The following is a 22,511-nucleotide window of genomic DNA, read 5'->3' as shown; positions in this document are numbered from 1 at the left end:
TAGCTCATGCAGCATCCTCCCTGTATTCACTCTGTACACACAGATAAACATTTTGCTAAACTTTAGGAACCCCATTCTGCTGGAGAAAATGCCACTTTTACAAGTTGGATAAACTATCCTCAAGGCAAGATTTTTTGAAAAAACTGCCAAGATAGTAACCCATAAGTGTTTTAAATACACGTTGCTTATATAAACAAATTATCAATAACAGTACCTTACAAACTTCATTAATTCATTAATAAATATGCATTGAGTGTCAGGTGTCAAGGCACCAGAGACTCAGTGGTAAAAGCAGTCATAAATGTCCTTAGTGCCATACAGCTAACAAATAGTGGGAAAGATAGCAAATAATGTGAAATTGCCATCATTATAAGGATAGTTAGTAGGTTATAAGAGCTAATCAGAGAGGTCTGGAAGGATTTCCTTAAGATAGAACAATTGAACTGAGATATTAAGAATATTAAGAATGATTAGAAGTTTCCTGGGAAAAGAAGAAATTGTGTTCTGGCACTTACAAAAGACATGGCAGGAAGGCCATGGTGTGTGTAAGGAGCCTAAAGAAAGACAGTACAGCTTAAGTAGACTAAGGAAAGAAGAACACATTGTGAGATGAGGCTTGAGGGGTAGGGCCAGACCACCACAGCTTTGTAGGCCTCGCTAAATAATTTATTCTCTATCTTACATGCAATGGAAAAACATTGACCAGACTTAAGCAAGCATGTGATTTAATCAGATTTGCATTTTTAAACGATCGCTCTGGCTTCTATGTATAGATTTGATAAAAAAGAGGGCAAGAATAGATGACGGTATACTGGTTAGTAGGCTATTGTGGAGGCCCAGAATTTATGTGACGGCAGCCTGGACTAAGGTAGTAGTGGAAAGGTTAGAGAGAATGAAAATGGTTGAGAGATATTTAGGATGTAAAATTTGCAGTTTCTTTTAGTTGTTTGGATAAAATGGGGAGAAAGAGAGAAGCTCAAGGTTGACTACAGGATTTCAGGCTTGTATAACTGTGTGGGATCACTGAAGTGGAAATTATATTATCTGGAATTGGCAATGTTGTAGATGACTCGATTTGAAGGGTGAGACAGATTATGATTTCATTTTGAACATGTTGACTTGGGGGAGACTTGGAATTATTCCAGGGAAGATATCTAGGGGACATTTAGATCTAATGCTCAGAAGAGGCATATGGTCTGGAGATGTAAACTGTGAGTCATCTGTGCATAGGGGGTAACTGAAAAGTAAATGTCAATATAAATGTCTAATGAGAGTATAGAATAAGAAGTGGAGTACACCTAGGACCAGACCTTGAAGAACTACAAAATTAGATAGTTGAATAAAGGAAGTTAAAGAGGAAAAAGCCCAAAGAGGAAGAAAATTCACTAGGGCAATACAACCTAGAAACCAGTGGATGAAATACCATTGCTTTTCAAGAGAGAGCACTCAAGGTGTTGAATGATGCTGACTGAGTTGGTGTCACCAGCCCACTGGTAGATTCTGTGAAGCTAATGAATCCTAACCTAGGCACCTTACACATGCCGACTTGGACTCTATAAGTCCTGGAAGATGTATGAAAACTATAGAGTGTTCTAGCTAGGGAGGGCAGCCTGGTTACAAACAGAAAACCTTTTTTTTAAAAAATAGAGTTTATTTTTTAGAGCATCTTTAGGTTCACAGCAAAATTGAGCAGAAGGTACAGAGATTTCTCATATACCCCCTGCCCTCAACATTTTTTTAATGGAAGAATTTTGGTAAATTGCCTAAAAATTACCAGAAACAAACAAACAAAAAAAGGAATCTGAATCACCAAAGGCCCAGTAATTTGGTGTGGTTCTTTTCCTAAATAAGTAATTATATATTTATCTAATTTCATATTTGTTATTTGGGGGTTATTTTCTTAGAAAGTGTTCCCTCCTTCCAAATTATATGAGCTTCATGCTAAAACCTGACTCCACCCCTGAACCAACCCCTTCAAAGTTCATAGTATTTGGCCATGGACACAAGGCTGTATAATAACATTTTATTTGCCTGTCACAGTATAAGTGAAAACTTCCTCCTAATAACAAAAGAGTTTCTATAAGGAACCCCGTCACTCCTTCTGCCTTGGGCCTACCCTCCTGCCCTAAGTGTCTTGGGTAGAGGCATGTAGAGAAACATGTCAGAGTAGGCATAAAGCATGAAGAGACATGTTAAGACTAATCAGAAACCATCCATAATAGAAGAGGACCTGAAGAAGCAAGTAGACAAATGCTCTCAGCCAGTTGATATAAACCAGATTTTGCCAAAACTAGCACAACAGGCACATGAACAAATGGCTCAGACAGCACAGATGGAGATTATGTATGGGTCCAATAGCATATACTTCCACTTAGCAAGGCTAATCTAGCTCCTTCTGAATATCCAGTGCATCAGAACACAGACCAGTGTTGAGCCACCAATATGGCACTATTCCTTGAGAAGACTATTTGGTGGTAAGTTGACTACATCAGGTCATTTTTATCCTGGTCCAATGGTCCAGCAGTTGTCCTTACAGGGATAGATACCTATTTTGTGTGTGTGTTGTGTCAACCAGCACCAGGCATCCAAGACTTACAGAATACCTGATTTACAAAGATGATGAAATGCCACACAACACAGCCACACTCCACTTGGTAGCCAGGGAGTTTTGTGATTAGGCCCAAGAAAATGCAATCTACTGGTTCTATCATGTGTCATGTCATCTAATGACAGCCAACCTCAGGAAAGCAGGAATAGCTTTCTAAAGTTGCAGCTGAAAGACCAGCTCGGAGGAAGCACTATGAAAGGATGGGGTATCATCTGTCAGGATGAAATACATTTATTAAATCAAAGACCTCCATATGATGCTGTGCCCGCAAAAGGAAAAACACAGGTCCAGAATCCAAGATATAGAAGCGTGAATGTCTCCATTTACCAACACTTGCAGTGACGCACTGGGAGATTTTGTGATTCTCCTCTCTACACCTCTGATTTCTACAGAGTTGTAAGTCCTGATCCCCCAGAAGGGCAAACTCGTGTCAAGAGACACAGCCAGAGTCTCAGTTAACTATAAATTAAGTCACTTTGTGCCCAAGGGCCAGCAGGCAAAAACAGGAATCACCATATTTTCAGAGGTAATTGACCCCAGTCAGCAGGAGATAAGGCTGCTTTTAAACAATGGGAACTGGGAGGAATATTTGTGTAACCCAGGTGATCCACTTGGGTACCTTCTGATACTTTTTTGTCCCATTGTAATTGTGAACAAACATGTGGAGCAACCCCAATCTGAGAAAGGCATGACTATCAAGTGTTCTCTCTGGGAAGGTTTGGGTCACACATCCCCAAGACCTGAATTGGCAGCTGAAAGCTCAAGGAATTAAGAATGGATAGTGGATCATCTTCTGACCCTGGGATAAATCCAACTTGATTGTGATGTATGATATTTTTTATGTGCTGTTGGATTTGGTTTGCTAATATTTTTTTGAGAATCTTTGCATGTATATTCGTCAAAGATATTGGCATGTAATTTTCTTTTTTGGTAGTGTCTTTGTTGGGTTTGATACCAGGGTGGTGGTGGCTTCATAGAATGACTTTGGGAGTGTTCCCTCCTCTTCAGTCTTTTGGAAGAGTTTGAGAAGGATCGGTATAAGTTTTTCTTTGTCTGTTTGGTAGAATTCTTCAGTGAAGCCACCTGATCCTGGACTTTTGTTTGCAGGGAGTTTTTTTTTTTTTTTTCAGTTACAGATTCTATGTGTGTGTGTAACTGAATCACTTTGCTGTACACCAGAAACTAACACAACATTGTAAATCAACTATACTTCAACTTAAAAAAAAGAAAAAAGATTGGATTGTGAAGAAGGGATTTGTTTACTTTTAGAAAGAAAGGGGTGATGGAGTAACTGCTCCCAAATCTGCAGGGAAGAGAAAAATGAGCAGGGGAAGGCACAGAGAGACCATCAGACTGTGACGTAAATTTGATAAAAAGTAAAGGAGGACGTGAGAGAAAGTTGGATGGAACTATCCTGGATTGTCAGACAGCCCAAGGAAGATTTGGCAAAGTTATGGGGAGTCCTTGAGCCAAAGTTGTCTGTCAGAGCAGTCTTGTATCTCCCAAGAATGGGTTTTCTTTAGTATTCCTGTGGCACCACAACCTTGGCTGAGAGGAGATGTTACCTCAGAAGCAATAGATTCAAAGCACAGTACCTGAGGCCATCATTTAATTTCTTTCCCTGCAGTTCAACATCTGCAAGTGAATTCTCATGGCCATCACAGTCATTATTTATTTAAATCATAATAGTTACTTGAAGCATAACATCTACCTGACTACATTGTGAGAATTCCTAGGTAAAATATTTAAGACTGTCATCCCTAGTATTCTCCCCAGGAATCTCATAGTAATCTTTACATATCATCTTTTAGATTAATTCAGACATCAACTCTGTCCAATTGTGGCCTACAAAATACTCTTGACTTCTTCCCCTGCTTTCATCAGTTCTTAACTGAACTCCATTTTCAACCTTCCAACTTATCATGTAAGTTCCTGAAAAGTTGGTTTCATGTGAAATGGGAAAACCATAGTCTTCTTGTATGGCTTTTTCATGATTAAATGGTATAAATGCCTAAAGAGAATGGCAAATGGCACATATTACTAGTGGCTAACAATATTGAGTGCTTACTCCTACCAGGTACTGTTCTAAATACCTCCTCAATTCTTAAAATCCTACAGGTTTTACTAGCTTTTTTTTAGAGAAGAGGACCTGAAGCAGCAATAGGTTAAATAGTTTGCTCATATTACATTTATTAAATGTTGGTATCAGGATTCCAACACAAGCAGTCTGACTGAAGAGCACATGCTCATTCACTAAACTCAACTGTTCGCTGCTCAATACATGTTTCCTTTCCTTCATTTTCCAACCCTTCTTTGTTGGCCAATTATATTGTTTTGGTTTGTTTTGGCTTGTTTTAAAGACAAGAAGTGAGTCTTGTTCATATGGCTCATTTCTATATCCCCGGCAGCTAACACAATGACTATAATAGAGCAAGTACTAAATACATGGGAGTTAAATTAATGTGCATGTGACAGTGTATTGTTTAAGGAGAGCCAGTCTTAGCTGCAACATCTGCAGACAAACTTAGTGGGGATCTGCTATAGACTGAATCGTGTCCCACTAAAATGCATATGTTGAAGCCATAAACTTCAATGTGACGGTATTTGGAGATGGGGCTTTTGGCAGGCAGTTAGATGGTGTCATGAAAGTCATGATGGGATTATAAGAAGGGTGACAGAGAAAGAAAAAGAGAGAGAGAGTGAAAGAGAGAGAAAGATTGCTCTCTTTCTATCATGTGAGAATGCAGCAACAAAGCAGCCATCTTTAACTTAGGAAGAGGACTCTCACCAGGAACCAAATCAGCTGGCACCTTGATCTTAGACTCTCCCAGACTCCAGAAATGTGAGAAATAAATATCTGTTGTATAAGCCACACAGTCTATAGTAACTTGTTTTAGCAATCTGAGGTGACTAATATGGAGCATAAGCCCAAGACAAGTGCACAGGACCAATTTGTGTCAAGGCATGCTTTTGGCAAAGTTTTAGTGAAATGTGATTAGACAAACAGAGATAAGGGTCAGCAGTATTATGGGCGTAGCTGATATAAAAGTTTATCGACAACAAGGTACATGGCAGACTGAGATATAGTTAGGAATAGGGTTCAAGGTCATGTCAACAGAATAGACAGGTTAATGTTTAGTAAACTAATGAAGTCAAGACCAGAGTTGCAAACTAGGATGGCTATGGAACCAGAGTCAAGACAGCAACTGAAATATTTCCTAAGGGTCCTTGTGCTCTGACTGATACCTTCTCTAAAGACAGAACATTCCTTAATTTATAACTCGTAATGTTTTCTCTTATTGTCTCTACCTTGGGAAGGGGCAAAAAGGGGAAGAGTAAATTGAGGGCTAGAATTTGGGTCACCTCTGATGTCTTATGTCAGGCTAAGAAGAATGTGGTCTCAACTAGAGACTAGCTACTGTATGACCCCATGGGAAAATTTTTGAGGACAAATAACACCACAAAATTATTCCCAACATGAAACAAGTCTACCATCTATGTCAGGCAGTCTTGAACTAAAGGCTGCACTTAGCAGGAAGATGAGAGAAGTATAACTTCCTGCGACAAGTGGCTCTTAGTGTAGAGCAATACTCAGAGAAGAAGGGCAACTTTGATCAAAGCAGCCAAGGTTTGGAAGCTGAAGGATGGTGGTCTGACCTGACAAAGAAAACATTGGAGGAGAAAGGGGTAGTCTCTAGAGCGAGTGTCTCACATGAGAGGAGGCACAATCATACATTACCTTCCTTGAGGCTCCCAAACCCTCCTCAAAACACATCAATTGTTGTTTGTTCCATAATTCAATTCTACTTTTTTCATTACTTGCATCTCCCTTTTGTCTTAAGAGCCAAGTTCACAGCTTTTGGTCCTGATCCTTTCTATTGTGTGCCATTGCAATTGACAGAATACTGTTCTAAAATGCAAGGAATATTTTGGTGCCAGTGACTTCAACTATTTCCTATAAATTTCTAGATAATATATTTTTCAATACATACATGCCCTTGATGATTTGGCATCATATTTAGCTATTCCATCTTTACCTTCCACTTCACTGTGCCTTGCACTTTATATCCCAGCAATATCTATCTATCCATGACTCTCCAGCCATGACTTTTCTCCTAACTTTTGACTGTGCCTGGAATTCTCTCTGTTCAGTTGTGCTTCTAACAAACTTCCTTAGATATCCTCTAATATCAAAGTTTATCTAATCTGTATAGCCTTCTTTGATGCCCTCAGGCATATTTAGGAGTTTATTCTTCTATGGTCCCATTACATTTCTTTTTCAGAACAAGTTATAGTATTTAGCACACAGTGTTATAATTTTGTTGGCATCTCCTCTTCCCCATTAGACTGTGCTATGGACTGCATGTTTGCACCTCCTCCCGACTGATCAAAATTCACATATGAAACCCCAATCCTCAATGTGATAGTATTTGGACATGGTACCTTTTGGAGGTAATTAGTTCATGAGGGTGGAGCCCTCATTATGAGATTAGTGCCCTTATAAGTATAGATCCAGGAGAGCTTGCTTAGTCTCTTTCCACCATGTGAGGGCATAGAAAGAAGACAGCCATCTACAGGCCAGGAATCAGGTCCTCAATGAATCTGCTGTTGCCTTGATCTTGGACTTCCCAGTCTCCAGAACTGTGAGAAATAAATGTTTGGTGTTTAAGCCGCCTATATTTTGGTATTTTTATTATGGCAGTGCAAAATGACCAAGGCAGACTGTAAGGATTTTTTTTTCTTTTTATAATGTGCTATCCCTTGCAATTTCATTGACTAGAGGTATTATTAGTAAATAACTATTACTGACTGAGCTGGTCATTTTCTTCTTTTAGAGATTTTTTTGATGTGGACCATTTTTAAAGTCTTTATTGAATTTGTTACAATATTGCTTCTGTTTTATGTTTTGTTTTTTTTTTTTTTTGGCCATGAGGTGTGTGAGATCTTAGCTCCATGACCAGGGATCGAACCCACACCCCCTGCAGTGGAAGGCCAGGGAAGTCCCAAGATTGTAAAGATCTTAATGGCAGGGACAGTCTTATTGCCTTTGAATAAGCAATATTAGATGCAGTCCCTGTCACACAGTGAACTCTCCATAAACAGGTCTTAGTGAACCAATAAATGAAAAAAACATTGATTTATAGCTTTCTCCTTGTTACTCATTACTCTATCAGTCACTTTATTTTATTTTATTTTTTTTTGGTTATTGTTGTTAACTTAGCATTTTCCCAAACCTACGCTTTTCCCCTCATCAGATGAATTTTGTCTAGCAAGGAAAGGGAATACAGTGATATACAATTAAGGAAGTGACCTCCACACCACTGATGGATACTGGAGGAAAAAGTGCACTAAAAAAAATGGTATAATATCCCTCAAGTCTCAAGTCATACTAAGTAGAGATTTCTCTGCTGTTTCCACATGAGTCTCTCTTGGTGGAGCATCAATTACATGAAGCATTGCTCACAAGGCATTCCAGCTCACTATGAAGTGGATAATATCCATAGGCCACTAGTCATTTTTTTCATCCATTCAGTTAAGAGATAGTAACTGAGCAACTAATTTTTGTGTCGTATACTGATGCAAGAAAGGGGTCAAGATCTTTTTAGTAAACATTTTATTCCTTCATTCAATAAATGGCCAGCATATTCTATGATCTGGTACTATATTAGGGGCTAGGGTAAAATAGCAGAACAGGCAAGTATGGTTCCCGCACATATGAAAATTATAGCTTTTAAGAAGAGTTAAGCAGTAAGTAGAAAATCAAACAAATAATTAATTAATCATCCCAGTAGGGTCATGAGAATCAAATGGGAGGGCTTGAGAACTAATCATGAAAGAGGAAAAATGCCTCAGGCACATTTAACCTATTTCACAATTCTGCCAAAGGCTAACCTTTACCAACTCTAATATCATCCTCTGATTTTACTCCTGATACAAATTTTCCAACATGTTCCTGTGATAAACTCAGGGAAAAGACACTGTTCCAAGAGTGCCTGCCTTTGAGGAAGTCTTCTGACACTGTCTGGAATGAGTAGTTTTTACATAAATATGAGATAGGGAGTCTGTGGGGACTTGCTCCTTAAGGGAAGGGAAACATTTTCAGTTGCAGGAGTTCTGGGATGTGGAGGTGAGTTCAGCCCATTCAGGCTGGTATAACCAGCTCACTTTCATGTTCCAGGACTCAAAAGCACAACCCCACTCCTATCTGAAATACACTGGAGGTCTGTCTTAAGGTTTGTGGTTTATGAAAAGATTATTTGATGAGGCCACACAGTGGAGGGATTTAAGAGTGTAGGCTTTGATGATACACTGCCTGAGTTTCATCTTGACTCTGCCATTTACTTGCTGTGCAATATTGGGCAAGCCACTTAACTTTTCTGTGCTTGATTTCATATGCACAATAGGAAAAAGCAGGATCTTTTTATGTGATGAGGATTAAATGAGATAATACTTATAAAATACAAGGATATCCCCATGCACATATAAAATGCCTGGTAAACATTAGGTATTTTATTATGTGTGTATGTGTGTGTATTAAGTGTGTATAATATTTATACTACTTATATGTACTTTTTGTGTATAGGAACACTGTACCAGGTAAGAATTTCTACAAGTAAGCTGTCTACTCCTTCCCAACAATAAAGATAATAATTTTCAAAAATAACATTTACCTGAAATATATAAAACATTGGTCTCAAAATTTCAGGATGCAATTAAAATGTTGCATAAAAATATGAAAAAAATGTTTAATAATAAGCTATCTTTAAAAGGGCAATTCATTTAGGAAAAAAAAGAAGAAAAAAATATGTGCCCCATTGAATTTCATTGGTTTCTGATAACCATGGCATTGTCTAGGCTTCAGCAAAGCACACTTCTAACATGGCTGTCATCAAAGCCTTTCTTTCAACTCAGAAATATGAGCATCCTGAAATCAGGTAGAGTATACCTTTTTTGACAGAAGAGCAGGTAATTGAGTCAGCTGTCTGAATTGTCTCAATAGTCTTTGTATATTGCATGTGGAAAGTTCAAGAATGGAATTAGTACTTTTAAGATCAGCATTGCTGTTTCCTCCTCCCTTAAATGAGTTTATAAATCTTAACATTTGTAAAAAAGCTCACTGGACTAAATACATTGACCTCCTTCCATATCCTAGCTCTGTTTTATAATATCTTGCATCTTTAAAATTCATTTTTGTTTTAAACATTTATTATCTGTTTATTTTCATATGACTCCATGAGATGGACAGATCAGATCTTAATATCCTCATTTTACAGATAAGGAACCTGAGGTTACATAACTTTTCCAACTTAATAAAACCACTGAGTTGCTTCATCACAAGTAGAATTCATATGTTCTCATGTCAGTCCATTTTTCTTTGCATTATACTCCATCTTTTCATTTTACATCATTCTCTTATCTTTTGATATTAAGTTATATGTTTAGCGCTGTCAATATCACTCTGAGAGAGATCATAAATATTAGATATTTGAAAACAACAAAAAAAATCTTATTAACCATTACAATCTTACTCAGTATCAACCAGTAATATCTTAGTTAAATGCAATGTACAGAAGGAATATTTGAAAACCATTACTAATTAGTCAATGTTGTTCAATATAACATGTTTCTATGAAATGTCTTTTCTTAACTTCTTATATTTTTAAATATCTGTGGATTTCTTTCTACGTAGAATGAACTAAAATACTGGTTCTCTGATTTTTATTCAAGGATGTGGACTTTGATCATTCATACAGAATTGAAGTATTCTTTCTGTTTCACTCATGCCAGGACACAAGTTTCTCTTCATTTTATATTAAGAAATCACAGGTTAAAACTGAGGGGGGAAATTAGCTTTATTCTGTCCTGTGTTTAATAATATTCATTTAATGGGCATGTTAACACAGGAGGTAGTAGGCAGGTAATATTCCAGCTGTGAGTCTGGCCTCTAGACTTGCTGAACTGTACAGGCATCTCCCAGGGGGCCATGTGTTTACACATCGAATCTGAGAACTGATGATGTACATTCTTGGAAAAAAACTGTTCTCTGCTTCTGCACTTATAACGTGGAATGGGATTGGAGTAGGTTAAGGTAAGACAAAAGTGGATTCTTGCATTTTGTAAGATTTGGGAAGCACTAAACAGAATAATCATGTGAGTCTGGAGATTTAAGAGTTACAGGGAAAAAAATGAGAATAAATTTAAATACAGAAATCTCCTTTCCCTAATCCTATTTGTTGGTCTTTTCTCCAAATAAATTCCTTGGTATCCTGCTCCAAACTGTAAACCACAGTACTGCCCTTGGTTGGTGTTCTCTCATATCTTCTTATCTTCCTGATAATTTCAAAATCCTTTAAGTGCTGTTTCTCTGCCTGTAGCCTAACAAGCTGCCCACTAAGAAGTTCATAAAGACCACCCAGAACATTTCAGCAGATCCACCCAACAGTGAGCTGATGTTGATAACTGTCAGTCCCAATTTGCCTGGCTTCAGGGAACCTTTGTATTAAAAAGTGCTGTCACATATTTTTAATTTCCCCAGTGAGTCTGCTCCACCCTCCATGCTGCCCCATCAAAGACTGGATAATATAATATCAAAATGTGAAAGAAGACATGCTGTTCTGGAATTTATGTTGTTCTGTCTGATACAAGAGCAAATTTGTGAGCATGGGGTATTGTGTCGCAGGAGCAAATGAATTAGATTAACAAAGAATTAAGAACACAACATTATATTCACAGTTAGACCACTTTCATGTAGACTGCATTATACATAACTATTCTAATGTGATTGAATTGGAAAGATTCAAGCACTGAGGCTAAATCTGTATAATCCTCTTTGTTCTTGTTGAAGCAGTTACTTTGTATATTTGAGCATTGTCTTTCCCTCACCTACTTGATCCAAATTTATTCAAAGTCAATGGGATTTTCTACTCCTAGAAAGATACTTTGGCATTTAAAGTTTTTTTTTTTAATGAAAAATTTAAAATCAGTCAGCCTAGTAAACTAAGTATAAAACAGCTTAACCATAGATATTTATATTGAAGAAAAAATGAAGTAAATGAATCAATATTTTTAATACATTTACACTAGAGTCAGATCAACTTCATGATGAATCCCTTCATTTGAACAGGAAGCAGTGAGCAAAATAGCCAGTTTACTGAAGAAGCAAAGTATAATTGTGCCATTCAGCCTCTCCTTGTTCTTCACTACCTAACTTCTTTAGATCTGCCTTCTCCAGCTCTGCTATAATTGAGCTATTGATATCTTAACTTGCAAAATCTGCTTTGACGCAATTTTCAAGCCAACTTAATGTTAAATCAGAATGAGTATATTCAATTCCATTTGTCTGCTTTACCATCAATTCCCTTTATTCCCACACTACCGCTAACACATGCACAACCAGGAGGGCTTAGAATCACTGGGAATTAATTAAATTAATCTTGGGACTTCCGTATTATACTCGAAGATACAAGTCAACTCTGCTGAGGCTTTTAATGATTGAGTTTCCAAACAGGTTTTCCCCAGTTTTTATGTATCCTGAGTTATTCAAATGGCCTATCATTCTGGTTCCTGTTCTGAGTTCTTGTTTTAGAAATTCACCTAGCTCCCAAATTTCCCTGCAGCTGGGGTCCTTCATTTTTTTTTTGCCAGTCATTTTCTTGCTTAAGTGACGTCCTGTTTCTGATCTCCAGTCTATGTCTAATGGTCTTGACAGGGACAAACCACCCAGAGGCTCTGTCCCCTGCTCTCTAGACTTTCCCCAAAGTCTGTACAAAGACTGCACAAAGGCAGAGTGGTATACAGTCTGGAATGGACTATTGGTCTCTAGAGGTATTAACCATCTCATCTAAATTGCATATTTTTTCTAATAGACTAAGCTTCTATACATTTTAAAAGATATCTTTACATCTTAGTATTTTAGAAATAGCTTTACAAACTCAAGGTACTGAAATTTTTTTTTTTTTTGCGGTACGCGGGCCTCTCGCTGTTGTGGCCTCTCCCGCTGCGGAGCACAGGCTCCGGATGCGCAGGCTCAACAGCCATGGCTCACGGGCCCAGCCGCTCCGCGGCATGTGGGATCCTCCCGGACCAGGGCACGAACCCGTGTCCCCTGCATCGGCAGGCGGACTTCCAACCACTGCGCCACCAGGGAAGCCCCAAGGTACTGAAAATTTTAAGTGGAATGATTCTCAGAAGACTAGGATGTCTTCATGTGTTTTCTTTTTTTATTGAAGTATAGTTGATTTACAATATTATATTAGTTTCGTTTGTACAGTATAGTGATTCAGTATTTTTACAGTTTATAATCCATTAAAAGTTATTGTTACTGAGTCCAAGCTTGCTCTGCTTGCTGCATGACAGACCAATAAATTGGGAGACATGGTGTTGAGGCAAGGAATAGTGACTTTATTCAGAAAGCCAGGTGTCTGAGAACATGGTAGACTAATGTCCTAGAGTACCATCTTACTGGGGTCTGGATGCTAGTTTCTTTTATAGAACAGAGAGGTGGAGGAGGTGAGGAAGTAAAGTAAAAAGGCCATAAGTCTTGCAAAGCATCTCCTGATTTGGTCATCCTCGGGGAAGGGATGTGTTAATTTCTTCTTTCTTGCAGCCATTCACAGGTGGGCAGGCTCCGAATGTTTCCCTGTGAGCTGAACAAAGGCACTTTAGTTTAACATTTAGGCAGAGGGGCAGGGTTCCCCGAGGGAGGCCATTATGTATGCCAATAGCTATAGACAACATCCTTTTAGTGATTATAGTAACAAAAAACAATGGAGAGAAAAGGTTAACATAAAAGAAACAGATTCAGCATGGAGTCAGATTTTGTTCTTCCCTGTTACATTATTACAAGATAATGGCTATAATTCCCTGTGCCATACAATATACCCTTGTTGCTTGTCTATTTTATACATAGTAGTTTGTATCTCTTAACCCCCTACCCCTAACATGCCCCTCCTCCCTTCCCTCTCTCCACTGGTAACTGCTGGGTTGTTTTCTATATCTATGAGTCTGTTTTGCATATACATTAATTTGTATTGTTTTTTAGATTACACATATAAGTGATATCATACAGTATTTGTTTTTGTCTTACTTATTTTACTAAGCATAATAGTCTCTAGGTCCATCCATGTTGCTGCAAATGGCAGAATTTCATTTTTTTATGGTTGAGTAATATTCCATGTGTGTGTATGTGTGTGTGTGTGTGTGTATGTCTCCATATATATCCACATCTTCTTTATCCATTTCTCTGTTGATGGACACTTTGGTTGCTTCCATATTTTTGCTATTATAAATAGTGCTGGATGAACATTGGGATGCATGCATCTTTTCAAATTAGTGTTTTCATCTTTTTCCTGATATATACCCAGGAGTGGAATTGCTGGGTCATATGGCATTTCTATTTTTAGTTTTTTGAGGAACCTCCCTCCTTACTTCCATTGTGGTTTCACCAATTTACATTCACACCAACAGTTCATGAGGGTTCCCTTTTCTCCACATCCTCACCAACATTTGTTACTTGTAGAGTTTTTGATGATAGTCACTCTGACAGGTGTGAGATGATATCTCATTGTGGTTTTGATAAGTATTTCTCTAATAATTAGAGATGTTGAGCATCTTTTCATGTGCCTGTTGGCCAGCTGCATGTCCTCTTTGGAGAAATATCTATTCAAGTCTTCTGCCCATTTATGATTGGGTTTTGGGGCTTTTCTTTGATATTGCCTTTATGAGCTGTTTAATGTATTTTTTTACTTCATCTAAAATGGGAGAAATATTATATTCTAAATACACTGAGAAATAAATAATAAAGATAAGGAAACATGAACATTCTAGCACACACAGGGAATTATCAAAATAGTTTTTTAAACGTGATGAATGCAAACAAAAATAATATTAAAATAAGGAAATAATTCAACTTTTGACAACCCTCCATGTTATTTAAAACAACTTCATTTTCCTTTGTTCTAAAATTATTTGGCATAATAGAAATATAGGTAGGTAAATGGTAAAAGAAACATTACATAAAGCAAAAATTGGTAGAATTACAAGTTTCAAGAACCTTCAAATGAATAGTTATTTCAGGGATTTTAAAGGCAAATTATGAAAATATATTTACTGAGGTCAAATTTATTACTTCTTTAAAGTGATTAGTATAAAATGAGAAAAGTAAGCTGGGAGTTTTATTACCACATACTAAAACTTAGTAAAAAGGTTCTGTTTTCTAAAGAATATTGTATTAATACAGGGAATATCCAAATTGATCAATAAAATAATAAAACAAGAGATTTCAGAAATAGATCTGCATATAGTGGTATATTAAAAAATTACAAAACTGCTATTTCAAGTTAGAGGGAAAAGGATGGTTGATTTAATACATGGTACTAAAAATGTATGAAACCCATGTGATTCTCTCTCTATGGTTATTAAGGTAGCCTGCTTGCCCTGAAATATTTGGCCTTGTGAAAGAAGATGGATGCCTGATCAAAACCATCTCTAACAGTACCAGAAAAAGGATAGGGATTGTGTGGTAGACATTGATAGGAAAAACTTTATATTCAGACCAAACTGAATCCATCACTAAACGGTGTGACTTTAGCAAGTTACATAATCCTTCTTAGAAAATTAATCATTTCATCTGGACTCTCAAAATTATTGATATAATTTGATTATAGTTCTTTTATAAATGAATGTCCTCTTATTTATATTTACTTTCTGACTCTCATCAGGTTCTAGTCATGCTTCCTTAATTCTTTTAATATCTTCAGGCTTCAAGACTATATTGTCCTTGTAGATCTTTGCAAAGAATGAGGTATTTATTTTATTGCTCAAATCTAGAGTTTTGATATGTAATTTATTAATTTCTTCTTTAAGCATATAATTTTCTTTTAATATATTATTTATATATTTTTATTTCTGTAGCTTTATGAGATGAAGTCTGATAAATTTTGCCCCTGTGTTACCTTTCTCCATCGGAGTTTAGTCATCCTAGTATTGGTTTGTATGTATGTGTGTGTGTTTACTTTTTATATTTCCTTTTGTTACCTTTTCTTATGCAGTTAGATTTTTTTAAATACTTAGGATTTGAGTATGTGTATATACATAGCTGGTAGTAGTGGTATTAGTAGCCTATGCACCTGTCACTGCTTCTGCATGTACATGTCGCATCTAATTAATGCATGACAATGGTGGCTTTGATGAATTTATGCATAAGTGTGTGGTTGGAGATAGAAGGGATTACACATTCAATTCAGGTTGGCAGTATATTTTCCCACTTGGGAATATATTTTCTTCTTTCCATAATGCTTAATATTACTTGGAACACATCTCTGGATCTCTGACCATTTCCAATGTCAAAACTGTTTCACAGCTCTTTTTGTTGCTCTTCATCTGCAAATGGGACTGATCAGCTCTTCCTCAGCCTTTAAATAATAATAGGATCAACTTCCCATTAGCACTTTTATTACCCCTGGTCCCAACACAAGAATCTTGTTGTTTAGATTTTTCAGTTCTTCAGAAAAAAAAAACTAACTTGTTTTAAAGTTTACTATTTTAATTATACTTGGTAAATAATTCCTCAAATCCATTGGATTTTGGCATCATTTTGATTTTATCTATATTTTTTCCAAGAAATTGCTCATAGATATAGTCAGTTGATAACTTCCCAGAATGTTGATATTGCTGAGGATTTATTTACTTGTTCTGTTTGTTATTTTTCCTCTTAAATATTGTCAGTTTGGTGGGATTTTGGAGAGAGAAGTTAACCATTTTGCATTTGATTCCTCCTGTTCCTGTCTAACTAACATAAAAGCATACCATGCCTGAAAGCAATACTTCTCAAACTTCAGCCTGTGTCAGAATCACCTGTCCAATTTGGCATGTAGGAGGTGGGGCCTGATAATCTGCATTGCTAACAAGTTCCCAGGTGATGCCAGTTCTGCTGGTCAGGGAACCACATTCTGAGCACCACTCCTTAGAATATCCCTTCAAATAAGTCTATATTTATGTATATTATCAACTCAAACTGCTGAAACCATGACTTAAGCCTTATGAATTATTTGGCTGAAACATTTATTTTCAGATGAGGAAAGTTAGAATCAGTGTAATTAAGGGACTTGAACAAAGCTGGTTGACTGGTTGTCTCAGGGAAACCTGAGTAATATATTTGGAGCAGGAAATAAATTGTGACCAGTTTTCTTTTTTAAATGTAGGATTTTTTAATAAATAAGTGTCTGGACTTTCCATTTAGGAAGGCAATCTTGAATTTTAGCAGAAAATGCCCAGGCCTTTGAAATCTGTCATTTTCTAACACCTGAATGACTGCCGTTCTGTTTGTTGGTGCACTTGTTTTTCCATTTGTCTTAGAGCACCTCTGTAAATATGCTAGAGTTAGCATAGCTAAACACTGTACTTAACATGTACCATCAAACATCCCCTTCCTCTTGCTCTTTTGAACCATTGGCTTCTTTCCTTCTCCATTTAAGAAAAAAATTACTTATAGTTTCTGCCTGGGTCACAGGACTTGTCCTTTCTTGCTGCTGTCACTTAATTGACAGTTTAAACTAGATTATATTTAAAGATTACACATACTACTTACCATTAAGTTATAATTGCAGTGAAATTTAAGCTAGAATCAATATTAAGTGTTCACCCAAACCACTGCATTCAACATGATTAATGATCGCAATTGATTGATGTGAATTCAGAATGGCAGAGCATTTAAAAGCATTACAATGATCAGCTACATTTAATTTTCACAGCAATACCCTCTTAGAATACTTCACATGTTAATGGGCCTAGAGTTCAGAATTCTATACTAGGTTCTAGAAATAGTAATCAGAGATTGAGGACAATATTGTTCTCTCCATTGCTTAAAATATCCAAATATAAGAAAACTAAGTTTCCTAATTTAATATGAATATTTTGGCTTTATTAACTGAATTACACAATTATTTACTGGGATCTACAAATTTCCCCCTAAGGTTGTCAGATGGTAATGTTTCATTAGAATATGCGTAAGAAGAAGAAAGTAGTAGACACGGGGTATGTTAAAACTACCATATTTCAAACATTCAGGGGAAAAGTTCATGTTTTACTAAACGTGTCCATAAATAAAATTGAAAGACAATAGTTTATAGCCAGGCTTTCAAATTTGGGCTGCACTTAACTTGTCTAATAAGTAGAGGCCAAGGATGAGTGCAAGCATACTGTGCCTCAAGACTTGAAATTGGCATCCCAAAGTGATATACAGCTCTGTGTATATATGACATTGGGAACTACATTTGATCTTCCTTCCTCAAATACCAATAGAAAGATCACTTACTTGATTAGTATAGGTAAATTAAATAGATTTTTGTATTTATAGTGAGTTCAACAGCTTTCAAAGGAAAAAAAAACCCAAAGATAATCCAATTTCTACCTTAAAATGAAATTAGATTGGAGGATCAATACAGTGAGCATACAACCAAAATTTTCTCCTAGAGGTTTTTTTTTTTTTTTTTTTCATTTCCAGAGCTGAAAAGAATTCTGGTTTCTTAACTAACTCTTGTTTTGGCTCTCATCATATCAAAAATGGAAAATAGCCAGTTGTGGAGAAAATGTTGGTAGTTTTGCAAGGTACAGGAATGTAGTTTAAAAGTTAGCTATGTATAGAGTCAGCCCTTTTTTCTGCCAAAATGAATAAACCTCTCACTGAACCTCTGAAGTTCACCTTGAAGTTCATGGTGAAGTCAACAGAACATTTAAGCACAAAGGGAGAGCAGAGTAGAAGTAAACAGATTTCCACCAATTACAAGATACAGTGGAACATTATTAATTCTAACTCACTGAATTAAGACCTTGTAATGTCATTATAACTATCTATTCTTGGGGTGGGAGTTGGGGAGTGAGATATACTTGCTAGCTGAAAATCTTGCCTGGACATTTAAAAAATGTTTATACAGCACATTTTCTGGCTTAGATTATTGAGGAAATCAAACTATTTTCAAACACTTAATATAACATCAATATGCATTTGAGAAATGAGGTAGTCCCGTATCATTATTTTTTAAATCAATTTAAAACAGTCTAAGATGGTTTTCTATAGATGGTTTCATCAAAGTTGTATACATTCAAAGCTTAAAAAAAGTTTTAAAATTCTATAATTATCTAATTATCTGTTTTCGCACACTTTTTCAAAAATATATTAAATTTAGTATTTAACTCAAAAGCATTTCTGAAAAATTATGTGTATTTTAAAGTAGTATGTTATTTTTCTTATTGACGCTTATGTTATAAAAATTTTTAATTTGTTTATATCTGACAAGAATATTGAAATTTAAAATGTATTTCATATATGACAAGAAGTATTAAAGTATCTGACTGATTCTATTATATTGCTCCTTTTGAACATCTATAGTTTTAGACTGTAGAATTTTAGGATAGAGTTATCTTATAGTAATTTGGTCCTGATAAAGGACTTTTGTTTACATGTTCTTACTTCTGCCTGATTAGATTTACCTCAGCACAAACCTTATAATATGAGAATGAGATCCTACATTAAAAATGAAATGTTACAGTATAAATCCACTTCTAAAAACAATGGGTTACTCATTAATTATAAAAATAAGTTCAATGAGGAAAATATAAAGATGAGAAAAATTCTCCATAATCCATCCAAAAGATATAATTATTTTTAATATGAAAGTTATTTATTTCTTTTAAAATGATGTATACACTTCAATAGACTCTGTGCTTAAAATGGCAGTTTTCAAATATGTATTATGAAATATGCACTTAATAAAATGTTGAGAAAACTTTAAAAAATAAAATAAAATTAGAACTGTACTTAATACAACACACCAGAAAACTTGTAAGAAAATTAAATATTGATACTTCAATTTAAAATTGAAAACTGCGAAAGGCAAATACATTTATACTTCACATTTGTTTTTGCCAATCACATTGGTATTTATCAGAAAGCAATCTGTAAAAAGATATAGTACCTGAATCACTTTCTCTTTCCCAGAGCTTCAAGAAATGGAAGACATTTAGATATAAATACAATGTAGAAGATAACATTGCAGGAACAAAGAGCTATTGTGTTTGCAAAATAATAAAGCAGAGGACCCAGTGATTGAAGTGTATCCTCAACTTCATGTTCTCTAGTGTTGGGCCATCCTAGTGCAGAAATGCTGAACCAAAGAAACAGGCCTTCAGAGGCCTGGAGGCTTGGAGTGCTGTGTGAAGCTGTGATGTGCTCCCACTCCAAGAGGCTGCTGGTGCCCAGCATTATCAGATCTCAGCAAAAGTTCACCATAGGGTGCCAAACACTAGGTGTTTCAAGTGTATTTTTTCCTAATATAAGTGCCAAATTAAGTTCTCAAAAGTGGTGTCATTTGCAATTCTCACAGTATGCACATACACAGTTTATGAAAATTTGCTTTATTTAGTAATGTTAATTTGGTAAAAATATCTTAACATATTTAGGCTATTAATTATTACTAAAACCATGTTTCTATTTGGTGATAAAACATATATACATATGTTAAACCTAGTTTGGGTAACAATATGTATAATAACTCCTTCTTTTACTAATTTACTGTAAATAATATATTTTAGGAATTGTATGCTATCATCTGTTATACTTGCACTCTCCATGGCAAGCATAGAGATGTTGTGCTTTGCATATAATCATGATGAAACTTTTCTGTAGACCAGAATATTGACTATTTGTAAGTACACTAGCATTGAAATTTGTTTCATGATTACTATCATTAAAATAATTTCCCCTTCTTTACTAATGGGTCACAAATTACTCTTGTTCATAAGAAAAGAAAATTGCTTTCTGGGACAGATTAATATTTCCATTTCATTAAGGCAGGATACCTAAATGTTTCATATGAATAACAAAATGATGTCCTTTCTTGAGCTTAAATAACATATACTTATAGATTGTAATATGTTTAGGGATTTTTTTTGTTTGTTTAGTAACAAAATTCCTTTTGCATTATTTGTTTTTTGTTGGTTTAACTTATATTTATCATATAACATTTAAACCCTAAGAATTAGAGAGAGTTAAAAATTAGAGGTAAAATTTGGGTGAGGAAAGGATGAGAACACATGTAATTGTCTAAATGAGATTAGGACACTAAACTCAGAAAATTTATCTTACAATATCAAATGAATTCATAGATGTAATTTCAGAACACCTGTCAGTAATCCTAACAAACTCATAATAAAAGGAAAATATGCCATAAGACGAATGATGGTTAAATGCTTTCAAAATGAAGGCAGGAATAGAAGCCAGAAATGACAGGTAGATTCTGATAAAATTCTAGAATAGCTTATGTGTTTATGAAAGTTTCATTGGCAGAACATTAGAGTTGTGATTAGCAGAACTTTAGAGTTGTGATTTCAGAGGAAGAAAAAATATGAGAGATAGTCAAGATTCAATGGGATGCCATTAAAATGAATATAGAATTGTTGCCTATACTAAAAAAATACAGACTCCACTGAGAAATCAATGAAGTTTGCTAAATCTGAATAGGTTGGAAGATTTTCATCTAACCATATCAGATTACATTATAAAGAATATCAGTTGAATAGTATGCAGACTTGGAGACCCTTGTATATAAAGCAGTGTTGGTTAGAATGTCTATCTATGGCTGGAGAAAACTTAAGGAGATGATTACTGCCCCTAGGTCCCTTGATCTGTCTCTAATCTTGGATAAACAATGTCAACTCTTTGAGATGATCAGATTTGACATTCAAAATTATCATCCTAATAGCCTCAATTTGCTTGACATTCTAACATCTCTCCCAACATTTTCTTGATCCATTCATCTGTCAATGGACACTAAGGTGGTTTCCATACTTCAGCTACTGTGAATAATGCTATTATGAATATGGGAGTACAGATATCTCCTTGAGACAATGATTAGTTTCCTTTGGATATATACCCAGAAGTGGAATTGCTGGATCAGATGGTAGTACTGTTTGTAACTTTTTGAGGAACCTCCTACTGTTTTTCATAGTGGCTGCACCAATTTAGATTTCCACCAATAGTGCACAAAGATTCTCTTTTCTCCACATCCTCACCAGCATTTGTTATCTCTAGCCTTTTTTTATAACAGACATCCTAACAAGTGTAAAGAGATGTCTCATTGTAGTTTTAATTTCCATTCCCCAATGATTAATGATGTTTAGCACACATTCATGTACCTGTCAGCCATTTGTATGTTTTCTTTGGTAAAATGTTTAAGATCTTTTGCCATTATTTAATTGGTCAATTTGGGTTTGGAGATTTTGTTGTTATTATTATTGGGGTTTTTTGCCTATTGAGTTGTATGAGTTTCTTGTATATTTTGGATATTAACACCTTATTGGATATATGACTTGCAAATATTTTCTCTCATTCCATAGGTTGCCTTTTATTTTGTTTATTTTTATTTTCTATGCTGAAGCTTATTAGTTTGAGGTAGGTCAGTGGCTCAATTTGTTCACAAGAGATGTTTTACAGAGTCATTTTTGGGTCCCATCATATTCAGATTTTTTATCAATGATTTGAGCAAAGACATAAAAATCAATTTTTAAAAACTCATGATGACACAATGTCAAGCTGCTTAGCTAATGCCACATGTGATAGAATCAAGATTAAAAATAACATATAGGACTTCCCTGGTGGCGCAGTGGTTGAGAGTCCACCTGCCGAAGCAGGGGACACGGGTTCATGCCCCGGTCTGGGAAGATCCCACATGCCGCGGGGTGGCTGGGCCCGTGAGCCATGGCCGCTGAGCCTGCGCGTCCGGAGCCTGTGCTCCGCAACGGGAGAGGCCACAACAGTGCGAGGCCCGCATACAGCAAAAAAAAAAAAAAAATTTAAATAACATATAGAAACGGTTGACATAAACCAAAGTAAAATATAAGAATAAAA

This window comes from Hyperoodon ampullatus (assembly GCF_949752795.1).
Source record: "Hyperoodon ampullatus genome assembly, chromosome: 5".
Classification (NCBI taxonomy): Eukaryota; Metazoa; Chordata; class Mammalia; order Artiodactyla; family Ziphiidae; genus Hyperoodon; species Hyperoodon ampullatus.
This window is presented reverse-complemented; position numbering follows the sequence as displayed.